Here is a 13,337-nt window from a genome sequence, read left to right on the forward strand (position 1 = left end):
TGCGACAGCATTTACAGAGGACTACGAGGACACACTTTTATGAAGAAATTTAACAGCTATCTTGAAGAAGACAGGCCGGATACTAACCTATATCCCAGAAAACAAGGTGACAGACAAACAGGAAATGGCAGACACATGGGCCGCCAAGCCTCAAGATCTTTCGATTAAATAAAAGATATTACCTCCTTTAGAGTTTTCTTATTTCCCGAGAAGTTAATTATATTCGCAGGGTTTGCAATCTTTTTGGAAGGAAAGGAGCTGAAGCAGCAGAATCACGGAGTCGAGCAGTTTCAGTTCAATACCTTCTCCGACCGAACAAAGAAACTTCTGTGTCTGAGGAGCTTAAAAAACTTTCAGTCTCCCCAGACTCCTTTCTCAGCCTCCATGAAACCAGCAACTACGTTCATACAAACAGCATTTCGACGAGAGAGGGAAAAACACAAAGGACAACTAAACTGTGCGAGGCGGAAAACGCAGAAAAATAAAGGCCAAAAACAGGATATCAAAATGAAGCGTGAACTCCTTCCTTTTTCCCCACCCCCTTCAGCAGAGGAAGGATTTTTCTGTTGCTGCTGCTGCTCCCCACGCCTTCTCCATTTAATTTACCTTGTCTGTCGGGCACCTAAACGAGATCCAGCAGGCACGAGTTTCTTCCGACCCCAAGGAAATATATTAAATCCGATCCAGATTTCTTGTCGTTAAGGGGGCAGAGGAGAAAAGAAGAGTGTCGGGGGGGGGCGCGGGGCAAGATGCAACAGCTTCGACGAGGGCGGGGGCGTTCGCGCAGCGTGCGACGTGCGTGTGCAGGGGGGCAGGGCGGCAGCGCGGCCGGGCTCCTCCCGGTCCCTGCCGGCGGCGGCGCCGGGGTCTGCCCCGCGGGCGGCCCCGAGCCGCGCCGGCCCCGCCCGGCGCTGCGACCGCCCGGCAGCGAGACCGCAGCGCCCCCCGCCACCCAGCCGGCCCCGGCAGCGCGGCCCGGCCCGCCGCCGCCGCCCCTCGCCCGCCCGGCGCTCTGGGCGCCGCTTCTCCGCCCCCCGCTCCTCACCCTGGGCCCCGCTGCCCGAGCGCGGCCGCCGCCCCCCACGCCTCCCCCCGCCGCCGCCCCGCCGCCGCCGCCGCGGGCAGGAGAGCGGGACGGTCGCCTGCCTCACCTGCCCGCCCGCCGCCGCCGCCCTGTCTCCCCGCCTCCTTTCGCACACTTCCCCCTTCTCCCGCCGCTCCAGCCTCCCGCCCCGCTCCCCGGCCTCGGCAGCGGGAGCTGTGGGCAAGGGGAATGCCCCGGGGTGAACACACGACCAGGAACGGGGTGGCCCGGGGAGGGGGGAGGCTGCCGCGCCCCTGCGGCTGCCGGCGCCGCCGCCCAGGCCGGGGGAGGCACCGCAGCGGCGGGGCGGAGCGGCAGCCGGGCCGGGGCCTGGCGGAGGCGGCCGCCCCAGGAGCGGGCAGGCGCGGCGCTCGCGCCCCCACTGGCCGCGACGGGCGGGGGGAGGGGACGGGCGGCGGCGCCACCGCCGGGCCCCACTGGCCTCCCCTCCCCCTCTCACCGGCGTGGGGCTGAGCGCGGGAGGCCGCGGCACAGCCAATCGTGAGCCAGAGACGTCGTGAGGGACGGGCCGCCGCAGCCAATGGCGCCCGGCGGGGGGCGGGAGCGGGCCGTGGAGGAGTGGGGCGAGGTGGGGGCTGGGGGCGCGGGCGGAGGGGCCGGGCGGCCCGGGGGGCCGAGGGGTGCGGGCGGGGACGGGCAGCCTGCGAAGGGCATCCGTCCCGGGGCGGTGGGGCGGTGGGGCGGTGGGGCGGGCCCCACCGCCTCTGCCCGACGTGCGGCCCGCACCCGGGGCTGGGGTGGGGCGTGTCCGCCGGCCCGGGCGGCGGCGGGTGCCTGCGGGCCCCTTCCTGGCCCGGTAACCACGGGGGACCGAGAGACCTCGGCGCTGGGGTGCGGGGGTCTCTGGGTTGCCTTCGCGGTTTTGGCGTAGCTTGTCTTTCTCAGGGGCGCGTCAGCGGCCCAGACAAATTCAACCCCGAATGATAAAAGTTTCCTCGGGCGTAAGCAGCTCAGCTTCCTAATTTAGTAATTGCACATGTTATATCGAAATCGCCGAAACAGCTGATCACAGATCAGGCGTTCACTGGTTTAGTTCATGGCCGTCCCGGCAGCTGCTCCTCCTTTGTCCCTTCACTCCCTAACTTTCGGCTACCAGAATCTGAGCAAACAAACACATTTGGGGGAAAAAACAACTGTCAACCCCCACCCAAACATGATGTCTGGACGTGTTATTTTGATGCACACGACAGCAGTTCACATAATGTCACATCTATAGCCACACTGTTTCACATAAACTCCTAATACAGTTGTATTTTCAAGTATTTCAACACCCTGAGTACAACACGATGCTACTGAACATGCTGTTAACTGTAACACCATGATGCACAAATACATTCGAAAAGCAGCCGGTGGGTTTACTGGAGATCACACGAATTCAATATCGGTGTTTGTTGGACCTCACCAGTACGTCGATGGAAATGTTTCTCTGTTTAATTTCCTTGATTGCTCGAAATGGGTATTTGATAACCTATTGTGTACGCAATATGCCATTTTAACAGTCCTGGAGCCTGGAGTTCTGTGTTGCCACAAAACAGCACACGAAGCTGACAGCAGGGTGGATTTGTACATGCTGCTCACCTTATGCTCCTCGATGGTGTACTGCAGAGAGCACGTCTAAGGACAGAGGTAGTACTGTTTTCACGCCCATTTAATCTCTGGCTTCTCTACTGGGACTGCCATCAGCTAAACAGGGATAGTGGTTTATTATGATAATCTGTTTACCGAGAAATGGACAAAATGCTAAAAAAATGCCATTTTACTAGAGCCATTGAACAGCAAAGGAGAATAGTATGTCGGGTTAGTATTGACCTGCCCCTGATTTTATCATACAACTAGATGTGAAAAGTCCTTTAAAACCTCATCAATGCCTGAAGGTAATTCCAATTGATATTTCCTGTTCAGGATCATTAGTTGCTTCATCCAGTTTCTTATGGGTCTTTGGATGAAGGAGGTTTAATCTTTAGCAATAAAACATACAGTTGATCACATTTACAGAAGTCCACTATGTTTAACAACACTGCTATTTATTTAAAACTTCTTGTCTGTGTACGGGAATTGTTCGAGTATCCAATTTGTGTCCAGATATAGAAAGAAGCGGGCGTTTCTACTAGGGTAATAATATTCACTTATTGTTTCTTTACTTTCCTACGAACCCTCTCTCCGTCTTTACAGAGCATACAGACCTCTTTGGGAAGACATATCTATGTCTGGATTTAAATAATTAAAGCAAATTCAATATAACCATCAGAGGTTTTTAAAAGTAAAACTATACATGTTTATATGTTTCCCAGAACACTAAATCACTTCCATTGCTTCTTGTTCAGATAAGCCATTTTCTTCAAATGAGTCAGCTTTGGACTGAGGCCAAGTGTGAGAACTTCACCCCCAGTGACAACAGGTTCAGAATTTCTCACTATAGTGCACTACGTTGGTGCTATAATAGAATTACTAATTTTTTAATCTCATGCAAACGATTGATCATTCCTGTCTAATAGCCAGCAATGTATCCTTATCATAATGAGTATGAATGGCTCTCTGTAACTGATGTCCTCCACCATGAACTCTTCAAGATACCTCTTTAATGCATGAATTATAAGTTTTTAAATATGAAAGTATTCTTTGGCAATGTTTACTGCAAATTGCCTAATGCATTTATTAATGCACCAGGATAATAGAGGGTGTGGGAAATTTATAGCAACTGTTGCTCCCATGGTGAATCTACCATAGCTGTAACATTAGTTGCAACGTAAAATACTATCTCACGTACAGTTTTAGCCACCAAAAATAAAAGCCTAGCCAAATTCTGCTGAAACTCTAGCTAGCTAGACCACAGCTCTTGAAGACATTTTACATAGGCAAGATGCAACTATCTATACAAATTAAGAAAATGCCAGGAATTATCCCAGGGATTTTAAAGTGCTATAAATATCAAGACTGTATTTAGATTACAGTTTCAACAGAGTCCCCAGCAACATTAATTCCCAGAGTTGGTATCCCAGTTACCAAATAATTACAGATTAAGTGCACGAAGTACAAAATATAGAGTTACATAATGAGTCTTTCAAGTGACACTATGCAACTGATCCCACTGAAAGTTTAAACAAATTATTTATATACGATTTCACGGCAGACACCAAGCCCAGACTCCTCTCATTCAAATTTCTAATTTTATATTTGAACAGGAATACTAGTCAGTACCGCAACAATTTGCAGCTAAGCTGAAAGAACAGTTGGTGAAACAGCCACCTGTATGTTTGTCCCTTTAAAGAGTTCTATGGTCTGAACAATGTATACATAGTTTTTCAGAGTAACAGGATTTTATTGTGGCTTTTCCCTGTTCCTACTGCTGTCGTTCATTGATGTTCGTGTGTTTGCACTTTTCTAAGAGCTACACTGAAAGGCCTCTGGGGTAAGCACTTCTGCTTTTTAAATGCTGAGGTAGTGACTTAAACAGTGGATTTTAACTTCATTTGGACTGGGACTTCTTGACATCATTGCAATATAAATACTAAATAGTAATTACTAGAAGTAGTACCTGCCTGAAAGACATAAAAAGACAATAAGCAATCTTTTCTTTAACAAGTATATATTGAAGTTTATTTTAGATACTCCATAATTTAAATTTGCACAGTCCATTCAAAATGTTTTACTATAACGTTTTCTGAATTGATCTGATTCACAGGTGGATTATACCACATTTATGCTGGTGAAATCAACACAAAACTGGTATAATTCCGTGGCAATTAAGTCTTAGAAGTATGTTGTTATGACTTCCTAAATGCATAATGCCTTTCTACTATATTCAAAGAGAAGATAAATAAACAACCTCTGTTCAGTCTAACTTTGATACAATCCCAAATTTGCACTGGTTGAATATTGTCTTACACCATACAAAGAAGTTTTCTCTGTATTTGGCTGCATTATTTTTCAAATAGTAAAGTCAAACAGGGTGATGAAGGTAAATGTATTGTGTGACTAAGTTTTGGAGTATTATGCAAGTACCAGTAGAAAATCCTTGTACCACCACAACCTGTTTTGTATATGCTGTGTTCCAGAAATGGTTAGGAATGTTTTAGAGTTATTTTTAATCATTTTATTGTGACTTTTTGTTTGTATTCCTTCCTTGGTTACCATGGGCAAGCTCCTGAATTCTGACTGAGGAACACTTGGCAAAGCGTTTCACAGGGAGGAGGAAAGACAAAAAGGTGATGTTAAGGCACCTTTACTCTTTCCTGATTTGGACTGCTTTGCTCGTGGACGGTCTCCTTAACACTGACTTTAAGCTATGCTGCAGCCTCTTAGCCTAAGAGTCTGTTTTGACAGCTGATGCCCCCACATAAATCTTGCTCTGGTCAAAACAAACAGAAAAGAATGAAAATGTAGCTGTGCAGTGTGAGGACACAGACGTCTGTGGTTCGTAACTGTCAGTCTTTTGCTTGCAAGCTCCTGCAGAGCTGCTTCTGGCTGCACTGCAGACAGAGTTAAACATGAATTTGGCAGAATGAGACAACTATGAAGTTGCCTAAAATAAGCTATTTGCTCAGTATTTTGCCCATGCACCAATGATTGATTTGGACTGCCTTTGGTAAGGTTCTTGGATCTGAAAAAGCTAACAATGAATGCTGTAGAGGATATCTGTGTCCAAAAAGCAATCCTAAAAGAATACTGTACGGATTTCTCTTCAGATCTCAAATAGCTTTTGTGTAAGAAATCAGTTATGCCATCTCTATAGTAACTCTATAGAAGCTATATACTAGTTATGTTGCTCTAACAAAGTCAGTAATTGGTGCTGCATCCTGTAGGAAAACTATCTGTGCTCTCTTTCTCCACTGGTAGGAAAGAAGAATTTCTGTGCCATGTTTGTTTAAAATTCATTATGGTGGGTTTTTTAAGCTGATGAAAACCCATGAGAATGTGTTTCGGAGTAACAAGTTGGTGAATAGGTGATGTCTAAATAGACACTGTAAATGCTGTCACAAATATAATTCCAGAATTATTCTATACAGGCACATTTATGATAATGATACCCATCATGCTAACTACTAAATAAATCCAGATTTCTCTAACTGCATGATGAATTGCATTTGTTTTACATTTTATTGCTTCCTTATCTCTACTCTGTACATTAATTTTTCTTAAAAGAGGCTGACTTTGACAATATAAATCTCATAGTAGTTTCTAGAAACGTTGTATATGTGCACACCTAACAAATTCCTCACTTTTCCTTTGTCATTTATTTTCTCTGAATAATTTCAGTTGTTACATAAAAATAGAGAGTAACAATATGTGAATTCCTAGCTTCATTGTTAATTCAATTATATGTAAGGTTGAATTTCTTATGGGCTACCACGTTTGGAATCACAGGTTAAATCCTTTTGAAGCACGGAGATCTGGACAGTCCAATGAGATGAACTGTCCTGTCTCTAGCCCTATTACACTAATATATTGTACCTTAAGTAAAGGTGTTTTGATTCATAGAAAAGATACCATGGAACATTTTTTAGGAGAATTCAAAAAACAATCCTTTCAATGGTTCTCCATCTGCAAAATAGCATTCATGATAAAAGATTAGTTTGGGGAAAATAATTACTTTTTCAGAATCTCTTAAAACGGTTGTAGGGTTTTTTTTCATCATATAAGAAATTCCATTTTAAGTGTATTTAAAAAAGAAACAGTTTGTCTTCCCTATGTCTCTTCTTTATGAAGTGTTCAGTTCTCTTTCTTTAGTTATTTTTTCCCTTTCTTCACCCCATCCAACAAAGATATATGACATAGTTCTAAGTGCTAAGAACTGTTCCCCTTTTTTAGGTATTTTATCTCTTCTTCTTCTTCAAACAAATAAAATACAAAAGATTGCCCTTGTATGAGTAACGTAACTGAAAATCATTATAGACATTTTAATTTTCCTTTGGGAAGAATGGTTTCAGAGTGGCTTTTTAAAATCCAAAATAGACATTTTTTTCAGCTATATCTGTCCTAAGTTCTAAGGCATGGTAGTTGCAAACAATAAAACTAAAGTAATGTTTTTAATGTTTTAGTTCACAGGTTTCATCTCCTGGTTTCTTCCTTCAAGAGAATGTTTCAGTACAAGCCTTACATGACAGATATGAGTACTATGCTACATCAGTACGGAAATATTGACTTTCCAGGCCAAAACGATAAAAAAGTTGTACATTAACTCATTTCTGTGCCTGCAAACAAGCAAAAGCTCTCAACAGAGCAAGTGGCTTTACCAAGTGCTTTGAGAAGAGCACTTTAATCTGGAGCTGTAATTTTTATTATGATCTCTGTAAATAAAATCTTTTAAATGTTTTATTTTGTTAAACTAAGGCCACCAAAATATATAGATTCTGATTAAATCTGCTACTAGCAATATAGCAGAGTTTACAACTGAGCATCATGACAGCATCAACACATCTTCATTAACATATTTCAAAGTGTTGTGATTAAACAGTGTATGACGAGTTCAAATAGACACACAACTTTAGCGAGAAAGCCCCCCTTTGACTTTGCACAGAAAATATTTCATCCAGGAAAAAAATAGCCTTGTTCTTTCCTGTTGTTGAGACAAATCCCCTTAAATCTAAATGCAGGTGGCACAGAAATCTTATCAATTCATGGAAAAATGTTCACAGTAAAATACAGTTGCTATTATGAAGTCCTTAAGGCACTGCTTTCCAGCCTTCATATAGTGGCCTGTCCTTAGCTGAAGTTAAAATTTATCGTATTATTTCCCTCATCCTCCCATAGCAATTCCATTTGCTGTAAAAGTAGGGGAGAAATGTTTCAATTAAAAGTTCGTCTCACTTCTATGTACTTTGAGAGTACAGTTACGATGCCATGGCTATTACACTGTGTGATACAAATGAGACAAGGTTTGTAGAAAACATGATGTCTTTAATTAGAGGAACTGATAGAACTGGAGAAAAGGAAAAAAAAGTTGGACTTGACTGGCACCCATTAATCAGACCTGCCAAGTAGCAAAATCCAAACTAAATACAAGTGACTAAATACAAGTGGGACATGATTGTTCTTGGTACAAAAAAATATTTTAATCAATTAAACCACTGGAGAGGAAACAGTTGCTAAAATGAACGCACAGGGATGAACCTGTAAGCTTCAAAAACAATGTTACTACTGAGTCCACAATTTGTTCATCCATTGTTAAGAATTTAGTTCCCAGGATTATTTTTTAAACATGACTTGTAGGTCTCCTGTGAGGACCTGGACTGTGCCACAGATGGAATATTTTCTTTATGAAAGACATATTGTCCTATCCTTTGCTGTGTTTTATCCTTGATCAATTATTTGTGTGAGTTCATTGTAGTGAATAATGGTTGATTAGTTCCATGCATGTAATTCTCATGAGGATATGTGATATGTTTAGTGTAATACATCACATTTTTAAGAGTGTATGAAGAAGATCCATGGAGGTTAATAGTTCTTTTGGGCACCAAGATCAGTCAATATTCATGAATTTTGTATTTGCTGTACCAGCAAGGTTTGGTTCTGATGGGTGTTTGTTAGCGCAGGGGAAATTTGCTTTGGGTCATGAGTCTAATACTGAAGTGTTGTTTGAAAAGAGGTGGAAAAGGGCTCTAGGAAGAACTCTTCAAGAATGTGTGTTAGTGAATGCTGTAATTATCTACAATTTTCTGTATATATGCCAGCACTGAGTAGTACGTAACAGACATGAACATACTGTCAGTGAGGGTTTCCTTTTTGCATTATTAGATGGTATTTAGGTGGTCAATTCAAATATAGAGCCTGCTTCTTGCAGGGCTGTTCTGGAGATTTTTTTTCCTATGGTTTGTATACAGGGTAATTTGTATTGTGGTCTTTCATGAGCCACGTTATCTAGATAGGTAATGTTCATATTATAGTACAGGAAGCATAGTAAATATTCAATTAGCAGAAATCAGTGCAGAAATTCAGGTGATAAAAATGTGTATCTTTTTGATAAAGAGTAGGTTTGATGGCACACCAAATACCTTCTTATGAGTGATTCATGAACAGGCTGTCATACTGCTATGAAGGACATATTTTAAAATATTTCCAAACTTTGGTTTCTCCCCTCTACTGATTTGCATAATTCTTTATGAATAGCAGCCACCTCCATCTAAAACCTGTTGATTTAAGTGTATCAGTATTTTATTAAATGAGGGAAACATTTGTACTGTTTTTCAGTTCTTTTCTTTACCTTGAACAGAAACCACCTTGAACTAAGCTACTGTACAACCAAGAGGCCTTTGGGACAAAAATTCTCAAAGACATGAATATTCATAAACTGTTTTTTTAAGACAGTCACATGCTAAATGACAGTGTGCTTGTCAGGCTGTTCTGCATTTTAGATCTGCATAGGCATTTTCTTATGCTAACTCTGAAGAAACAGGAAGTTGCCAGGGTATGGTTGTGTTATTTTCTATGACATATCTATTTTTATTATATGCGCTATTTTGCCAGCACTTCAGCCATGTATTTATGTTTCAATACAGCCATTAATAAATACAGTTCTGGAGATAGATAGATAGATAGATAGATAGATAGATAGATAGATAGATAGATAGATAGATAGATAGATAGATAGATAGATGATAGATAGATAGACAGACAGATAGATACACACACACACACACATCAATCTGTTAAAGCCTAAATCTGAAATATGATAAATGAGATATATATGTATATAAATCATATATGTGGCATATATATACAGAAATATTTCAGTAAAAGCATGTGCCCTTACAGTGTAAAACACCTGTAGCATAAGTTTAATTACTCTTTAATTTTAAGGAAAAAATTGACAATAAAAATGCATGGACATGAAAGCTGTGTGAATCACACATAAGTCTGCAAAAAATGATGTCCCACAAAGTTAGGTAATTTAAAAAGAAGTGCTGCTGCCACAGAGATTTAAAATACAAGGATCTGCTTTTTCAAATGCAGAGATATTTTTCATATGAGTAAGCTTGTTGCCTGAGTTGAGATTGTTAATAGAGTTGTACACCTGACTCTAGATCTATGACCTAAGGGCTTGTTTACACTGAGTCAGAAAAGTACACTAAATCTACGTACATTGGAACACCTTAATTTCACATGATGCAGTCTTAGTATGTACTAGCTTTTCAGATAACGTAAAGCCTATATACTCATTTGAAGCTTATGAAATGAGACACGTAATGTTTTACTGAGCTACTGCCTTTATACTCTTCATGAGCTGCGAATATCCTGGAGGGATTAGGAAGGTAAGAAAGCTCCTATTTGCCCCTGAATTCAGCTCCATAATTACAACATTGGAGACTCATGGCACAGCCCTGTAAGCCCTTTTCATCTCCTTGCCCCACAGAAATCCAAGGCAGAGCTTCAGAAAGCACTTACGAACCATCTGCACTCTCGTGACAAACACTCGCCTCGTACAGTGCAATGTACGCAGGAATTCTCAGGGAGCGAGACCTTGTTGAAATGAGGACCCCATCTATCTCTGGCTGCCACAGAGAGCTTGTTGCATTTGTTCTGCTGCTCTATTGTCATGCCAAATAAAATACCATAATCCAATGCAGGAGAACAAAAAGTAGATGACCAGTAATTCCCTTTTCACCTATATATGTTAGCACAAGCCTGACTGGATTTTATCATGGAAAGACATATTGAAGTCAGTCTACTGTAGACAGTATTGCCACAAGTGTACACAGTGAGGAATCTGAGTATGACACACACTGCTGTGGAGAAGGCTCACGTGAAAGCCAGGACACTTTGAGTGTCTAACCAGAAGCCTGAGCTGGATACATCCCATGGTACCAGGGTGGGATATTTGCCTATCTTATGTACTACTCAGGCTATCAATGCTGAGAAACAAACATTGACCAGTAAACCTCCTCATTGTGCCTGGTTAATATGCCCTTGATGTGAAAAGCTGCACAAAAGGTAGCAGTCATGTAGTTCTCAGGTAAGGGAGCGTGACTTGCGGTGTTGCTGTGGGCATTTTAAATCTCTCTGCTCCTAAAAAACAGCTGTACCCTGTAGATCTCTCTTATTTCCCTAACTGCTCATTTCAGTTGCCTTCATCTGTATGTTCCAGGCAGTGACCATCCCAGAAGTTTCAAGAGCTAGTTAAAAATAATGATGTCTCAGCAAATGTCACAGTTTACTTGTCAGGTGTTCAATGGAAAACACTCCTTTCTTTCCCTTGCTCTCCTCCCCCGCCGCATGCATTTTCTCTTTCCTCACCTCCCCCTCAACTGGCTGAGCTTAGAAAGAAGAACTCCTGAAAATCTCAGTACTGCAGCAAACAAATCAAAGCTGTCTGCCATCATCCATCGCCACTAAGAAAATAGGAACAAGCCACTGTTAGCTATGGAAATTATGAATAACAAGCTTCACTGGAAACTTGAAGCTTTTCTTAGGGGACTAAAAACTGAGTTTAAGATGCCAAAATTATTCTTTTACAACTGTCTTGTCCCTCATCCCAACATTGAAAGCAGTGCCTTCCCAGTCATATGTGACTATGCTTCCAGAGGAGATCAGACTGGCTCTGTTCTACCATGTACAGGAAATGTCCTATGAATTCTTTCTTCCTATAGCGATTGCATGAAGGGGGAAATCACCTGGAGCTCATGTTATATTCTGTCTTCTATTTATGGGTCTGCAATAAAAAAAAAGGGAGTATTTATCTACCACTGAATACCTTCCTCTCTTCCTGGAGCTGAATGAAGTGGTTCAGCTGACGTTCAAGGAAGGACCAGCCTTTGAATGGTGAAAAACAGAGTCATAAAAAGAGGTGATTTGGTCCCAGATAAAGAAAAGTGCTGGCTTGGGAAGAGGAAGTAAGTCCAGGCTGGCCACAGTAGAGTGAGTTGGAGAAGAGGCCAGTTCTACCATATTCGAATATCATGCAGCTGCCCCAACAGTTGTTTCACTTTCTTATGTGTAAAGGAGATGAAAGTACTGACAAATTCCAGTCATGCTGCCTGTGTTTATAGGCTTCTGGAGGAAAAGAAGAAAAAGCAGATGTTGGCTCCCTTGTAAAGGAAGGATCAGCAATCTGAAAACGGGGAGTGATTATTTAGGAAAGATATGCAAGTAAAGAATCAATAAAGAAAGCAACAGTGTAAGGAGGAGCTGCTGACATGGAAAAGCATGAGGAGAAATACTTAGGAAGTAATACCTGTTGGTGACTACAGAGAAAGGTGATGTGAACACTCAGTCTGTACCCTCAAATTAGTGTACAACTGCGAAGAGATGAAGGAGATAAGTGAAAAATGAATATTATAAAATAGAGCAGAAGGATGTCCAGTGGCAGTCTCAAATCCTTGGGAGAACAAAGGAGCAGCTGAAAAAGGAAGTGAAAGGTCATGAAATAATTTTCAAAATTGACGTTGTCATATATGGCAGGGAAAATACAGGCACTCTGCAAAATTGTTCAGCAGCATAAGCAGGGAAATGCAGTGGGGGTGAACACCACACTAGGCAGAAAGCTACCGTGTCCATTTTCTTACCACAGTGGCAACAGTCATACTATCCTTTCATCAACTAGTCCATCTCTCTTTGAGGTAATTTGCTTTTTTCTCTTATGACTATATTAAAGAGCAGAAGTGATGGTCTGATGGAAAATGAGGTAAAGACAAACAAAGGATTGGGAGAAGGGAGAAGTCATTAAGTTTGTGTGTGAAGAAGACTGCAAAGGAGAGGGAGGTTAGTAGATGAAGTGTAGAGAGGAGGGAAGTGTAAGGAGAGGACAGAAGAGATGGAGAGGAAATAAAATAACTGCTGTCACCCCAGCACATCACTATAAAAAGAAAACCTCCAGACCTATGCAAATATCATGGTCCACTTAATGAAATAAATGCATATGTAACATCAAGTCTCTGGAACTTCTGGCAAAGATTTCAATGGGCTTTCAGTACTTCCCCATTTTCAGCTTGACACTGCTCTGCTGGAGCCTTGTCGTTTACAGACACTTGAAGATTGGACACGGAATATGTATTCGAGACTTTTGAATAAAAGGTTGGAACCTAGATCCAACAAACATACGATTTGTTTTAGGGGAAGTAATATTCCTAAATACTACTTCTGATGTGGGCTGGATTTCTTGCTCACAAAAAGACAGTTAAAATGGAGGTCCTAGGACTCTACTAATTTATCCCACTTGCTAATTCTCATCATACCTGCAGGATGAATCAACTGTGCCTGTGCCATAGTGCAGGAAACACAACCCATCTAATTTAATGAT

General features: G+C 42.1%; 1 protein-coding gene and 1 long non-coding RNA gene across 8 annotated transcripts in view; one reads left to right on the forward strand and one right to left on the reverse strand.

The window, feature by feature from the left end:
- Positions 1–889, reverse strand: part of ERBIN (erbb2 interacting protein) — a 118,051-nt gene extending 117,162 nt beyond the window's left edge. For 6 of the 7 annotated variants that reach the window (XM_065657835.1, XM_065657837.1, XM_065657840.1 and 3 more), the window contains exon 1: positions 607–889. The gene's annotated coding sequence lies outside the window, so the exon portion shown is untranslated. Of the gene's footprint in view, positions 1–182; positions 325–606 lie in introns of those variants that run through there. The other variant, XM_065657834.1, reaches the window with a different exon arrangement.
- Positions 890–1,413: 524 nt separating this feature from the next.
- LOC136002003 (uncharacterized) lies at positions 1,414–9,344 on the forward strand. Its single transcript, XR_010607875.1, has 4 exons — positions 1,414–1,673; positions 2,605–2,731; positions 5,247–5,310; positions 7,144–9,344. It is a non-coding gene; the product is annotated as an uncharacterized LOC136002003 (long non-coding RNA).
- Positions 9,345–13,337: the final 3,993 nt, after the last annotated feature.

This window comes from Caloenas nicobarica, chromosome Z, assembly GCF_036013445.1.
Source record: "Caloenas nicobarica isolate bCalNic1 chromosome Z, bCalNic1.hap1, whole genome shotgun sequence".
NCBI classification, from domain to species: domain Eukaryota; kingdom Metazoa; phylum Chordata; class Aves; order Columbiformes; family Columbidae; genus Caloenas; species Caloenas nicobarica.